Below are 11,952 nucleotides of genomic sequence, written 5' to 3'. Positions count from 1 at the left end.
TGAAATAGTCATATGTTTTCATACATTTCAGCTCTAGTAAAAGGAAACCTGAAATCAGATATTGACTTACTTAGGTGTATGTTCAGTGGAAAATTCGTAAGAACAGAGAGTGCTGACCCCAGTGTTAGAAACACACCCTGACAGATACAAGGCTTTTGGACAGAGGAACAGCATGAGAGAGAATTCAGGAGGGAGTCAAGGCTTTTTGAATGAAGTAGCTACCAGGTAAGAAGGGCAATGCCGTCAGAACTGCTGGATAGAGACATCTAATGAGGTAACAACTTTTATTTTTAGTCCCAAATGAAGTACTCTGGAGTAAGTTGCGTATGGGCAGAAGCATGGACAACAGACCACTTCTATTTATTTATTTTGAGGAGGAGTGGGGGGGAATAATCTACTGGAAGTCTTAGGATACAAAAAATAAATAAATTGAAAACTGAAATTGACAGCATATAATGTGTCAACTCCTGCTTAGCCTCTAAAAAGGATTTGTTTCTGACAAACTCCATGAGAACTTTTTAGTGAAATTTATATTTTTCTGTGTGTGTGTGTGAATTCTGTTCTTGTAGTTGACCTTTAGAAAATAAATATTGAAAGTAGAAAAACACAAGTTGATTTTGTTTTTAAAAATGCTTGTTGCTGCACACTGGATTGTTAGAAAATTATTCCATGTACTGGATACCTGACCAGATAATTAAGGCTAAAAACTAAAACGGTGTTCAAAATTTTCTCATTTATCTCCTCTTTGTCTGTAACTGCAAATGTAACTATTGCGTTTTTGTAATTCTCGTTCCATCGAGGATCCGAGCTTTCCTAGGTGCAGCACAGAAATGAACAAAGTGAAAGAAAAAACAAAGGAGCATCTGTAGTGCACAATTAAAGCAGAAACTGGCCCACAGAATGAATAAGCAATATGACCAAATTCAAAAGCTGTCAGTGACAAAACTAGATGCTTTTAACATGCTCATTCCTTCCTTCTGTAATGGTACAATTTCATGAAGTTTTACATCACGGGCCATATTGGGAAGTATTATCATTGGACAAAACCTTCCTGACTGTTTTTTTTTCTTTTTCTCCATGAGAATGCAAGGATGGGGCTTTTTAAAACCTGGTTAAAAAACAGTACCACAGGATGTGAAACCACTAACTCATAAATTATAATTGCTTCAAGCACTGGTTGAGAGAGATCGTGTGTCATAAGATTGCCCAACATCTGGTTGAGAATTCTTACTAGCAGAGCATTTAGTCACATGCTTGACTTAAAATGCATACATACCTGCCATTGCTAAATAGGTATTTAATTTCCTTTTTGAGACTTTACAGAAACATACTTGAACCTACAGAAGTAAAAAAAAAAAATTAAAAATCCGTGTGATGTATCAGTACAGCTGGATGTTCCTGAACCCTTTGGGATATGGCTGCAGTGTGAAGGCTGAATTTTAACAGCTTGTTCACTTAAGTGGCTTTTACTCGTTACCTTGAGGTTGTGGCTGTTTGTTGTTTATCAAGATAGGTGCATACCTCTCTAAGGTACCCTGAGCTTTAAATAGAAAATCCTATGAGGGTATCTTGCATCCTAAGAGGCTCAGTGCTTCTTAAACACTGTTAATTTTCTCACTGCTAAGTTTGAGGATGAGCAGCAGCTAAATGTGGAGTTGTAACAGCATTTCATTGTTTAAAAAATTCCATGGAAGCATTTAAGAGAACAGCTTTCCTTTAAAACCATCCACAATACAATTAAATATTATGCTTTGAATATAAGATGAATTACAATACAATTAAATATTATGTTTTGAATATAAGATGAATTTAAAAGTTGTTACGGTGTTTTCAGAAGGTGCCTGCTACTGAAATGGTGGTTCAGAACATTCAAAGTCAATTACAGGTCAGTCTGATAGGTGAGGATGAGTTGACCTCAGCTGCTGTAGCGCAACAGAGCTATCTTGATTCGGAACCTTGCTAGCTAAGCAAGGGCATTTAAACAAGAAATAGTGTTCTCTTAGAAAAGCGAGGAATGTGCTGCTTGCCGTTCAGCAGTTAATTAAACATTATGTGCAACAGATGCTGTACAGCATCAGACCCTCGCAACCTTTACACTGTTTGTTGCACTGCTGGTGGATTGGTCTTTCACTGTACAGGTGTTACTTTACTGCAGAGCTTGCCTGTAATCCGAGCTGGCCGTGTTTGTCTTACCGGGATGAAATACCCACTGCCTATCTTGATTTGGCTTTGTGAACTTTCTTTGTGTGCAGCAATATAATTGGTCATTTCATGCTCTTTGGAGAGAGTTTTGCAAATCCCAGTTTAATAGTTCCTAGTTTACTCCATCTGTTGATACACTGCCAGTATTCAAGTCTGTGCAGTAAATCTTTGTGAGACTTAAAGTTCTTCCTCATCATCCATATAGGCTGAAATCTTAAACTGTATTCTGTTCTGTAAATCATTTATCTCCGTGCTTTTTAAAAAGTGGCCTACCTTTCCCCTTGAGGCCATTGGTCTTGAATGTATTTATTTTTTTGGCAGAGAGCCATGAATGAATCATAGCCTAGAGCAGTGTACAGTCTGAACTCCTCTCTATTGTTAATATAAAATACTTTATGCAGTTGTTACAACGTTTTGCTATGTAAAACTTTTAAGAGAAGAGAGATTGATTTCAGACATGCTAGTTGCTTTTGAAGTTCCCCAACAGTATGTGGAAATGATTTCTTATGGTCGTGCAGCTGTAATCCACTAAAATAACTAGTGATTGTTGCACGGGAAGTTAATACATGAGAATGGTACTGACTCTTTGTCGCAGTGAAGTGTGTTTGTTCTTCCACAAAAAATAGTCACATTTAGCTTTTCATTCCATTTGTAACTTTCCTGTTTATACCTTCCTGCTCTATTTTCATACTGCTTTATTGTTTTATTGTTTCTCTTCTTGATTTAATTCACAAGACTTTTATTCAGTTCTTCAGACATCCCTCTTTTCTGGTTTGGCCATTCCACTGTGGATATTGTTTCATCTCCATCCCCTTTCTTTCTGTGTAGCAGTGCTTTCATTAAAGGTAACCAAGGATGTCTTGATTTTTTTAAAAGGATTCTTTGTAATGAAGAGCCTGGACCCAATCAAAGTACGAAGGATTACCAAAGGTGAGTTGGCACTGCTGGCCTAGCTGACTCTGAGGTCAACAGTGCCAGTGAGGTATAACTCTATCTCATGCTTCAGAAGGAGTAAACTACATGACACAGGATAAATCAAAGATTGACTGGATACGTAATCCAGAGATTTTGGTTTCTACTTCTGCTTACAGTCTTTAATCTTGATGTTGAGTTCCTTTATTAACTTGCCTGTAGTTGTAAGCAACCCATTTGACTAGCATTAAGAGGTTTGGCTGTTCCTAAAGTTAAGACCTGGGGAGTGCATAAAACTGGCTGTGCTACACAAGATAACTTCCTCCATCAATGCTTGCAAGGTGTGTTCTTTATCATGTGTGTGTTTCCCCGTTTTCCAAGTATTTGACTGGTGAGTTCCTCCAGGTGGCTGGCTGTATGACCCTTCAAACACCAGCTATACCGAATGCACCTGACTTTGTTTTAACTGTGGAGATGGTATTTCTCACCTGTGCTGCAGTGTGATTTCTCTTTAGATTTGGTTCACCTTGAGTGTGAGTGAATGTGACTAGCAGATGGAGTGCAACAGCTGCAACCTTATCATAAACGAGGTGCCTCTAGGTAGCACGCAGCTGAACAGGTGTGACTCGTTTCTGTTACAGAGCTGGACTCTTACAGTATCCCACTGCTTTCATCAGAACAAACATTTGGAACCAATGTCTCTGCCAAGCTGGGGAGATATGCTTGTGTCGTACTCCACGCGGTATTCCTGTGTGGCTTAGGGAACTGAACTGTAAGGTCCGTGTTTTTTTTAAAGTGATTGAGGAGGTAATGCTAGAGCCTGTTCCGCCTTGGGAAACTTTAGAACAAACATAGCACTTGGTGAGTATCCAGTAGGGGGGGATCCAACCAGGGTTGTGACTCATGCCTTTTCCCAGCAATTAATTTAAAAATAGAATTGAAATTGAAATATGCTTTGAAGGTCAGAATGTCAGGTCAGTGTGTGTGTCTGATGGTTTTTAATGGGTAAGGTGTTCACAGAGGACAAAACATTCTTCATTTTCAAGGTCGCTTCTGCTGAACGTATATTCTGAATGTGTAGACAATTGCCTTTGTATTATGTACCCCAGGAGGGAGAGACATTACCTTTGTGTAGTTATTTTCTAGTATGTTTTTTGGTTTGAGTAAACAGCTGCTCTCTGCAAAATTTTATGAAAGCAGAGTGTCGAGTGACCTTATTTACCTGTGTGCTTTAGATTTTTATCTAGAGACTGTTGTTAACTGATCCTGAACTTAATGACTACTTTAGGAAAGAGGCTGTAAGCATTTTACTCCTGCATATTTTAACATCTTATTTAGACTTGATCAGTTTTTTAATGTGTCTAATTTCATAAGTTTTAGTATATGACCATGAAGCTTCAGACTATACGTTCTGAAACTGTTCATATGAAAACATGTATTTATTACATGTTTAAGACTAGTCTAAGAACGTAGGTGTCATTTTTACCTTCAGAATCCAGCATTCCACCAAAACCTTTTTATCCATGGTGGGTAACTATTTTGACAATCAAGCATGTTCTGAGAAAATGAATGTCATGCAGCTGCAAAGACCAATACTCTGATGTTTGAAACTTTGTGCAAATGTAATGGTTTTAGAGGGTTCTTCCTGCTTTTAAATTTGAATAGAATTTGATTGTTAGCAGTTGCAACCATAAGGGATTGTCTTAAAAATATATAAATAAATAATTTGGATATAACGCTATCTTCTGGTAGCTTCATGTACCTTTGCTGTATCGTGAGGCCTTCTTTGAAAGACCTGAGCCTGATGTTTAAGACATCTATTCTATTAAACAAGCTAAGTAAATAGTTTAGTTGAATGTCTTATTTTAGCTGTATTGAATTCATTTTTATTACTTCTCTCACGTGGAGTCTTTCTAGCTCTATGGTATACTTGGTAAATTTGAAAGCTTGTGTTCCCACAGAGTGGATTTTTTTAATCTCTGCCTCCTGCCAAAGTTTCTCCAAATCTCCTATTTTAAAATTAGTAGTGAAACATGAGAAGAAGGCATTGTGTGTGTGTGTGTGTGTGGTTTTTTTCCTTAATGTTGCCATCCTCAAATTATCTTGCTTTTATGCAGTGATGAAGTGTCTGGCTCACTCTCTGTAAAGACGAATGAGAGCCAAGAAGTTAGTAGCTTCTTTGAATGCCTTGAGAAGTGGTGCAGGATTGGGGGAAGAGCTGAGTAAAGCAGCCTACCAGTGTTTGTCTCATGACCTTGTTGCAGTGCTTTGGCATTACAGTCTGAGGCAAGGCCTTTTAAAACCGAACTATTTTCGTACTGAAGTCTTGACTATCTCTTTCCTTTCATTGCCTCTCAAGTCTGGCATTGAGGTATACATCCTAAATTAGGAGACTTTGCATGTTCTGCACACTCATGGCTAGCTCTGACCGTGCATTCTTGGTTTAATTGTTTAAATAATTCATCTGTGTTCCTTGCCTAGCTTTTTTTGTAAGTAATTTCAGCAGGAATCTTTGCAATTTGAAAATGAGTGTAAACCATTTTGAAAAACAATAAAAACAAACAAAAACTAGGATCCCAAACCCTTCTATTTTCCTGAGTGTATGGCTAAAATAAAAACAATGTCTGATGTTCCACTTGGCAGCACAGCTGCCCAAGTGGTACCCTGCCAGCCCTGTCCCTGGTAAGCCCAGAGAGCTGTGCTGAGGTCACCTGCACCCTTCAGGAAGCTGCACTGAAATCACAGTGATAAGGGCACATCTGTAAGCCTGAAGAGAAAGCCTAATTGCTCTGATGGGTTAAGTGATCTTAGTCTAGAATTTGCTGGTCACTAAGAATTTCAAGTCCTCAGTAATCACCAAGACCAGACAGTAGACTATAAGGTTGGCACAGAGCAACAGTATGAAAGTTGGCGCAGGAAGTCTCATCCAACAAATGTGACTAAACTTGACTCCTCAGGTGTGATTCCGTAAAGTATTTAGAGCTGATATTTTTCAGGGTAGGTGGGGTCAAAAGAGCTTTAGACAGACACAGTCTTTTGATGTTCATTTAGGCAGGCATTTTACTTTTGTCCATTGACTTACTACTGGTGTCTGGTTTAGAAACAATCCCAGTGACTAAATAACTTTTTCTTACAGTTTTGTAATATATGTGAATTATGTAGTTTACAGTGAGTTAGTAGGCAAACTCTTAAAGTAATTTTGCATCTAATCATGAAATGCAACCTGTTCATTAATTTAATGATTTCAGTTACACTAAAATTTCTTCCTTCCTATGTGAAAGTTAGGGCAGAAACCTAGTAGGAAGGTAAATCTATTGCATGAATGTGTTCTCTGCACAAGAAGAGGAGTAGAATCGGGAAAAATATGCAATGGATTATTCTGAATATTTAACTACATCTGTGCATCACTGATTACGCTGAACTTTCTTTTATGCTCAGTTTGTCACTCAAAATATTGCAGTTGTGGTCATTTTATTGTTGTTAATGAACTTTAACAATAAACCTTTACAAATTAAAACTAGTAGGTTAATTCTGAAGGGTGCTTTAATTTGTTAATATGACACTCCTATTTCTGCCTAGCTATCTCGTCTTCCTTCACCTTATGGGAATCACTATAGGGTAGAATCTTCCTCTTCTCTAGAACAAAGCACACAAAAGTACCTGTGGTTAAATGTTCTGAAACAAGAGTTAGAGGTGCTCATATTTCTGTTCATCTCTGAAAGTATCTTACTGTTTGCTTGAAGATTATGCTGCTGTTATGACCCTGCTCCAGCTGAAATTATACTGTCTCTTTTAATCTTCCCTTGGATGACGGGGCAGACAATTATGAAGAGGGCAAGCTTTGTCTTGAAGCAGGTAATAAATAACCAACTCCATCAACTTACAGTTTGGATCAACTTGTCTGTCTGGAATTACTGCTATTGAACACATTATGGTTTAATGAAATAATAAACTATCTTCAAAAAAATTTAAAGTGACTTACATGGTACATTGTTTTGGATCTGGGTGTGTTTTTATGTAAGGTAGCTTTGAGGTGCAGTGCAAACAAATCCAGACTTCTACAGGGAAGAGTTTTAGATTCAGTTTAGCAGTATTAGCAGTGAAGAAAAAAATGTTTGCTTGTGAGGCTATCTAATTTGTTTTTGATAAATGTATTTTGGGATGATTTTAAAAGCTATTTTCATTTGTAAAATTAACATTTTATTAAAAGATGTGAATAGATGGAGCTATGCATTGTAACTGTACTGGCAGATGTTTTGAAGTAATGACATACTTTATTAAGCCTGCAATATATATCTCTCTGTATAATGTTTTGTTACAGCTTTACAAGAAGCGTGTGCTTTGTGGCACAAACTTAATCATCTTTCTACATAGTTTCTATTAATATATCTTACATTTCTCTTCGGACTTAAGATAACTCCGTGTCTTTTCGTGTTGTTACAAAAGTATCTGTATTGCTGCTGTTTGAAGGAGGAAAAAAAAGGCAACAACAGCAAAAAAAGTGAAATTGCAGCAAGAAACTGGAAGAATGAAGGTAATTCCTCTTTCACATAGAGTTAATACCAGCTGGAAAATTACTGCATTCTGTGGACATCTAAAGAAAAAAGCACCATCTCTTTGTACCTTTAGAGTTGTACTGGTAATTGATGCAACGCAACATGTGCCCCCTGCTGCTAGTCTTAAGAGCTGAAATCACTTGAAAATAGAGTAGCAAAACAGGTCTGAGCCTCATTCCACATTGAGTGTCCCTATCTAGTTGACACGGATGTTGTTCACAATAGTAGGGCATATTGCTGCTGTGGTCCATGTGTAGGGAGATGCTTGCCCAAGGCATTTTTGACCAACTGTTATTATAGTGGAAATATTTTCTTAGTTGGTCATGGAACAGATGTCAGGCTTAATCTCAATAATAATTACAAGATTATTGGCAGAGTAAGGTCTGCAGAACTAGAACATCAAATCTCCCTATTGACTGCAACTAGGCTTGATGTAATACTTTCTTTTTTTCCCCACTCTGATTTCAGGTTCTTTCCATACTTGATCTTAAAATAAAATAATAATAATAAACTCTTAAGATACTTAACAATGTAACCGCTCAAAGAAAGTTCTCAAAATGTACCTAGAAATTAGCTAGCAGGTGGTGTTGTTCACGAAATGTGTGTGTATTTTCTGTGAAACGGAGCTGATTCTATGTGCGGCGGGCTCAGGGCCCGTGAGATGTTACACAAGTTCTGCGTAGCAAATCCTTGGTTGATAAGTGTCCTCCACAGTAGGAAGCCTAGGGGACACTGCCATGCTGGAATGCGCATTCATAGCTTTGGAATCAGTTCTGTATTCGTGGCTGCTGGTTCTTCCCAGCCTGCAGATGTGCCATAGTATCACACCTCAGCTGGCAGCTTGCAGTCCTTGGTCGCTGTCCTGGCCCTGTCAGGCAATGGTAAGTCTTCCATTGGTTATACTTCATGGAGTAGAGAAAGAGTACTGGGTATCATTTTGCTGGAACTTCACATGCTCTCCCCCCCCAGTTATCACTTTTCAGTGATTAAATAGACATGTGGAACAGGTGTTTGTTCAACTGGAGCCTGTTTGAGGATTTGAGTCACACCTTACGCTCTCTATCTGGCTGCCTAAATTTGAACTGAAGTCTTTTTGTTTTAGTTCAGGTGCAAACCCGCAGCTATCTCGGTCAGTTTTGGTTTCAGCAAAGTATGTTTTTTTTTTTGGCATCTGAGTCAGCACAGAGCCTTTGATATCATTCACTTGTAAAGTATGTGCAAAATGAAAAACAAATTGTAACACCCAAGCAAGCCAAAATATGGTTCATCAAACGAGATTGTTTTTGATTTACTAATCTGTGAATTTGCCTTTTAAACAGCTTGGCTAAGCATTAGCATGTGTTGCGTTCAGCAGCTTCAACAAGGTTTTTTTATGGCTTGATAGCTGTTAAGATTTTTTTTGGTGATTTTACAGCATTTGACAATTTGCTTTTTTCCCCCCCCCCCCAACAAATGCTGATGCTTACCTTCAGTGTGGAACCCATCTATACTAGCAGTGTTTGTATGGAAACGCGTAGGGTCATCTTTCCCAGAAAGCTCAGACTTCTTAGAGGTTTAATAGTTATCCATCCCATTCTAAAACTTTTGCTGGGAGCTGTAATAGCATTTCCAAAGGATCAAAAGCTGTTTTGACCTCTACTTTTTAATGCTGCTCCTCATCCCAGGAGCCCTGTCTCTTTAAACAAAGAAACCCTGCCTACCTCTTTCCCTCCAGCAGTTGTAAACAGGAGCAGCAAACTTCTTTCTTGAAGATACATATTAAAAAGGTTTGTAATTAGTCTACAGCAATTCATCCTCGTGATACTTAATGTCTATTTCAGATCTTTGCTCAGTGCCTGTGGTTTTGTTTTCCCTACTTCAAAGTGTTTTTCTTGTTTAGTGTTTTCTCTAATAATTTTCACATTGCTATCTTGAGTACCATTTTTCCAGAAATTAGATCATAAAACTCCTGTTCTTCCTGGTAAAGAAAATATTTTCCAGTCCATTAACAAAATATCAACTTAAAAAAAAAATAAAAACACTATAAATGTTTCCCTATATTGTTATAAATACAGTAGATTAAGAGTTTAAGAAATGTATAAAATAATGTTTATGATGATATTGTTAGGCATTTTGCCTTTCACTTTTTTAGCAACTGAAGCCATTCTGTTAGATACACTAAGTGTGTTGAGTCTGAGTCTGGATTTCATTTAGCGTTTGGAATGCATTTCTGGCTGCCTTTGGATGGCCCTGAGATTGCATGACCTGTCCTTGCAAGGATATGAAAATACTTCAATATCAGTTATTCTTGCATGATTTTGATAAATTTTAAAATTAGAATTGGAGAGCACAGACGACCTGTCATGGACTCTGAATCCTTCAGGGAATCGAGACACGGTGTGGGGATTCACCTCTGCCTGTTCCCCTCCATGCAGCCTCCCCACACCGCTTGGCTGGCCTTCTGCTTTGGCTGCCTCGCTGTGTAAATGTGGGAGCTGTGCTCCCTCCACTCCTTCAGACATAAATCCCAGTTTCAGGATCTAAAATAAACTTTGGTGCGTCTTAGTACTTTTTTCCTTCAGTGAAGAAGTACAGCTGTGCTGCCATTTATATAGTTATGCATGTATTAGCACAAGTGTTTGTCACGCTGAGAGAAGGGAGGAGGAGCTGAGTAAGATAGCACGAACAGGATTGTATAGAGACGTTTTGTATTTCTGCTCTCCTGTGTTCTTCTCAGGTCCCACCACAAATCTGCAGCTGGGGTCCTGGGGTGGGCTTGGGTTGATTTGTCCTTGCCTCTCCCTTTGCCATGGGCTGTAAGAGCCATGTGAAGAAACCTCAGTTCCTTCCGGCATTGTGAAGGTGAGAATCTAGCATTCATGGACCTAATACTTTGGAGGATGGCTGACGTTCACAATGGGCAACACAGCAGGAGTACAGTGCTTTTCCGTACCTCCTCCCTCCCTGCAACTCGTGCAAGCTAAAAGGCCTGCTGCAGAAAACAGCACTGCCAGCTTCTTCAGAGCACCTTGGTATAATGTGGAGATACTGCAGTGTCTTGCTCCCGCAAAAACTATGGTTGGGTCAGAAGGCAAGTGGTCGGGATTTCACCTGTAGCCTGCATGGCTCTGGTAGAATATCTTCTGGGGACTTTCTTATCTCTTAGTTGTTGTTTTATCATGCAAGATCTTAATTAGCGTGAAAAGGTTATGCTCGCTTTGATCCTGTACGAGTCTGTTTGCTTAATTTCATGAAATGACTGAAAACAGGCAAAAATATTTAGTGTGCTGTGCTCCTAAACTGCTTCAGTCTTGAAAATTTGGAGTTGGGAATGAACAGTGCCGCAGGTCGCTGGGAAGGGCAGAGGCTGGGTGGTGCCCAGGCAGTGCTGGGTCTGAGCGTGCTGCTGCCTCGCGCAGTTACCCAGCCTCGAGGGCCTCTGTTACTCGGGCTGGACTTCTTCAGCCCTAACATCTTCATATCAAACATGGGGACCCAACCTCCGTCATCCTCAATCCTACTCGTAGTGTTACCATAGGAGCTGAAGACCTGGCTTTTCATTGTGTTTTATTTATCTCTGTGGCTATTAGGCCATGATAAAATGATAATGCATTTTAATTCCAAACTCCTGTGGTATAATCCTCTTCTTAAAACCGATTTGTTCTTAAGAGGAACTTTTTGTTCTTTTCCCTTAGCTTTCGAAAAGCTCTGTGAGGGTGCGGCTGGGAGCCCGCAGCCGCTGAGGAGCCGCCTTCTCGCCGCTCCCTGCCGCCTCCTGTTCCCCCGCGGCTCTCCTCGCGCTTTACTTCCACGGCCCTGCCCCTTCCCTCCGCGCTTCCCCCGGGGCCCGGCCCAGTGCCCCCGCGCTGCCCAGCGCCGCCGGCAGGAGCTGCGGGGCCGGGCCCGGAGGGGAGGGGAGGGGAGGGCGCCGCTGCCCCGTCCCGTCCCGTCCCGTCCCGTCCCGTCCCGTCCCGTCCCGGTCCCTCCTCCTCCTCCCCCCCCGCGGCGGCGGCGCTGCGGGCGGGGCCAGCCTCGGCGCGGCTCCCGCTTCCTCCGCGCCGCGCTCTGCCTACCTGCGAGGCCGTGACGTCACGGCTCATTACCCTAATTATGCTGAGCTCATAGCCCGCCGCGGCCAATGGGGCCGCCCCGCCGTCCCCACCTGCTAGGAGCAGGATTCCATCGTTCCTGGGATTCCTCCCCGGGCCCGTGCAGCGAGCGGCGCCGGGGCCAGCGGCGCCGGGGCTCGCCGCGCCCGCTCCGCTCCGCTCCCGGCCCCGCCGCCCCGGCCCCGGGCGGGCAG

This window comes from Anser brachyrhynchus (assembly GCF_964034855.1).
Source record: "Anser brachyrhynchus genome assembly, chromosome: 10".
NCBI classification, from domain to species: Eukaryota; Metazoa; Chordata; class Aves; order Anseriformes; family Anatidae; genus Anser; species Anser brachyrhynchus.
Note: the sequence above shows the minus strand (reverse complement) of the source record.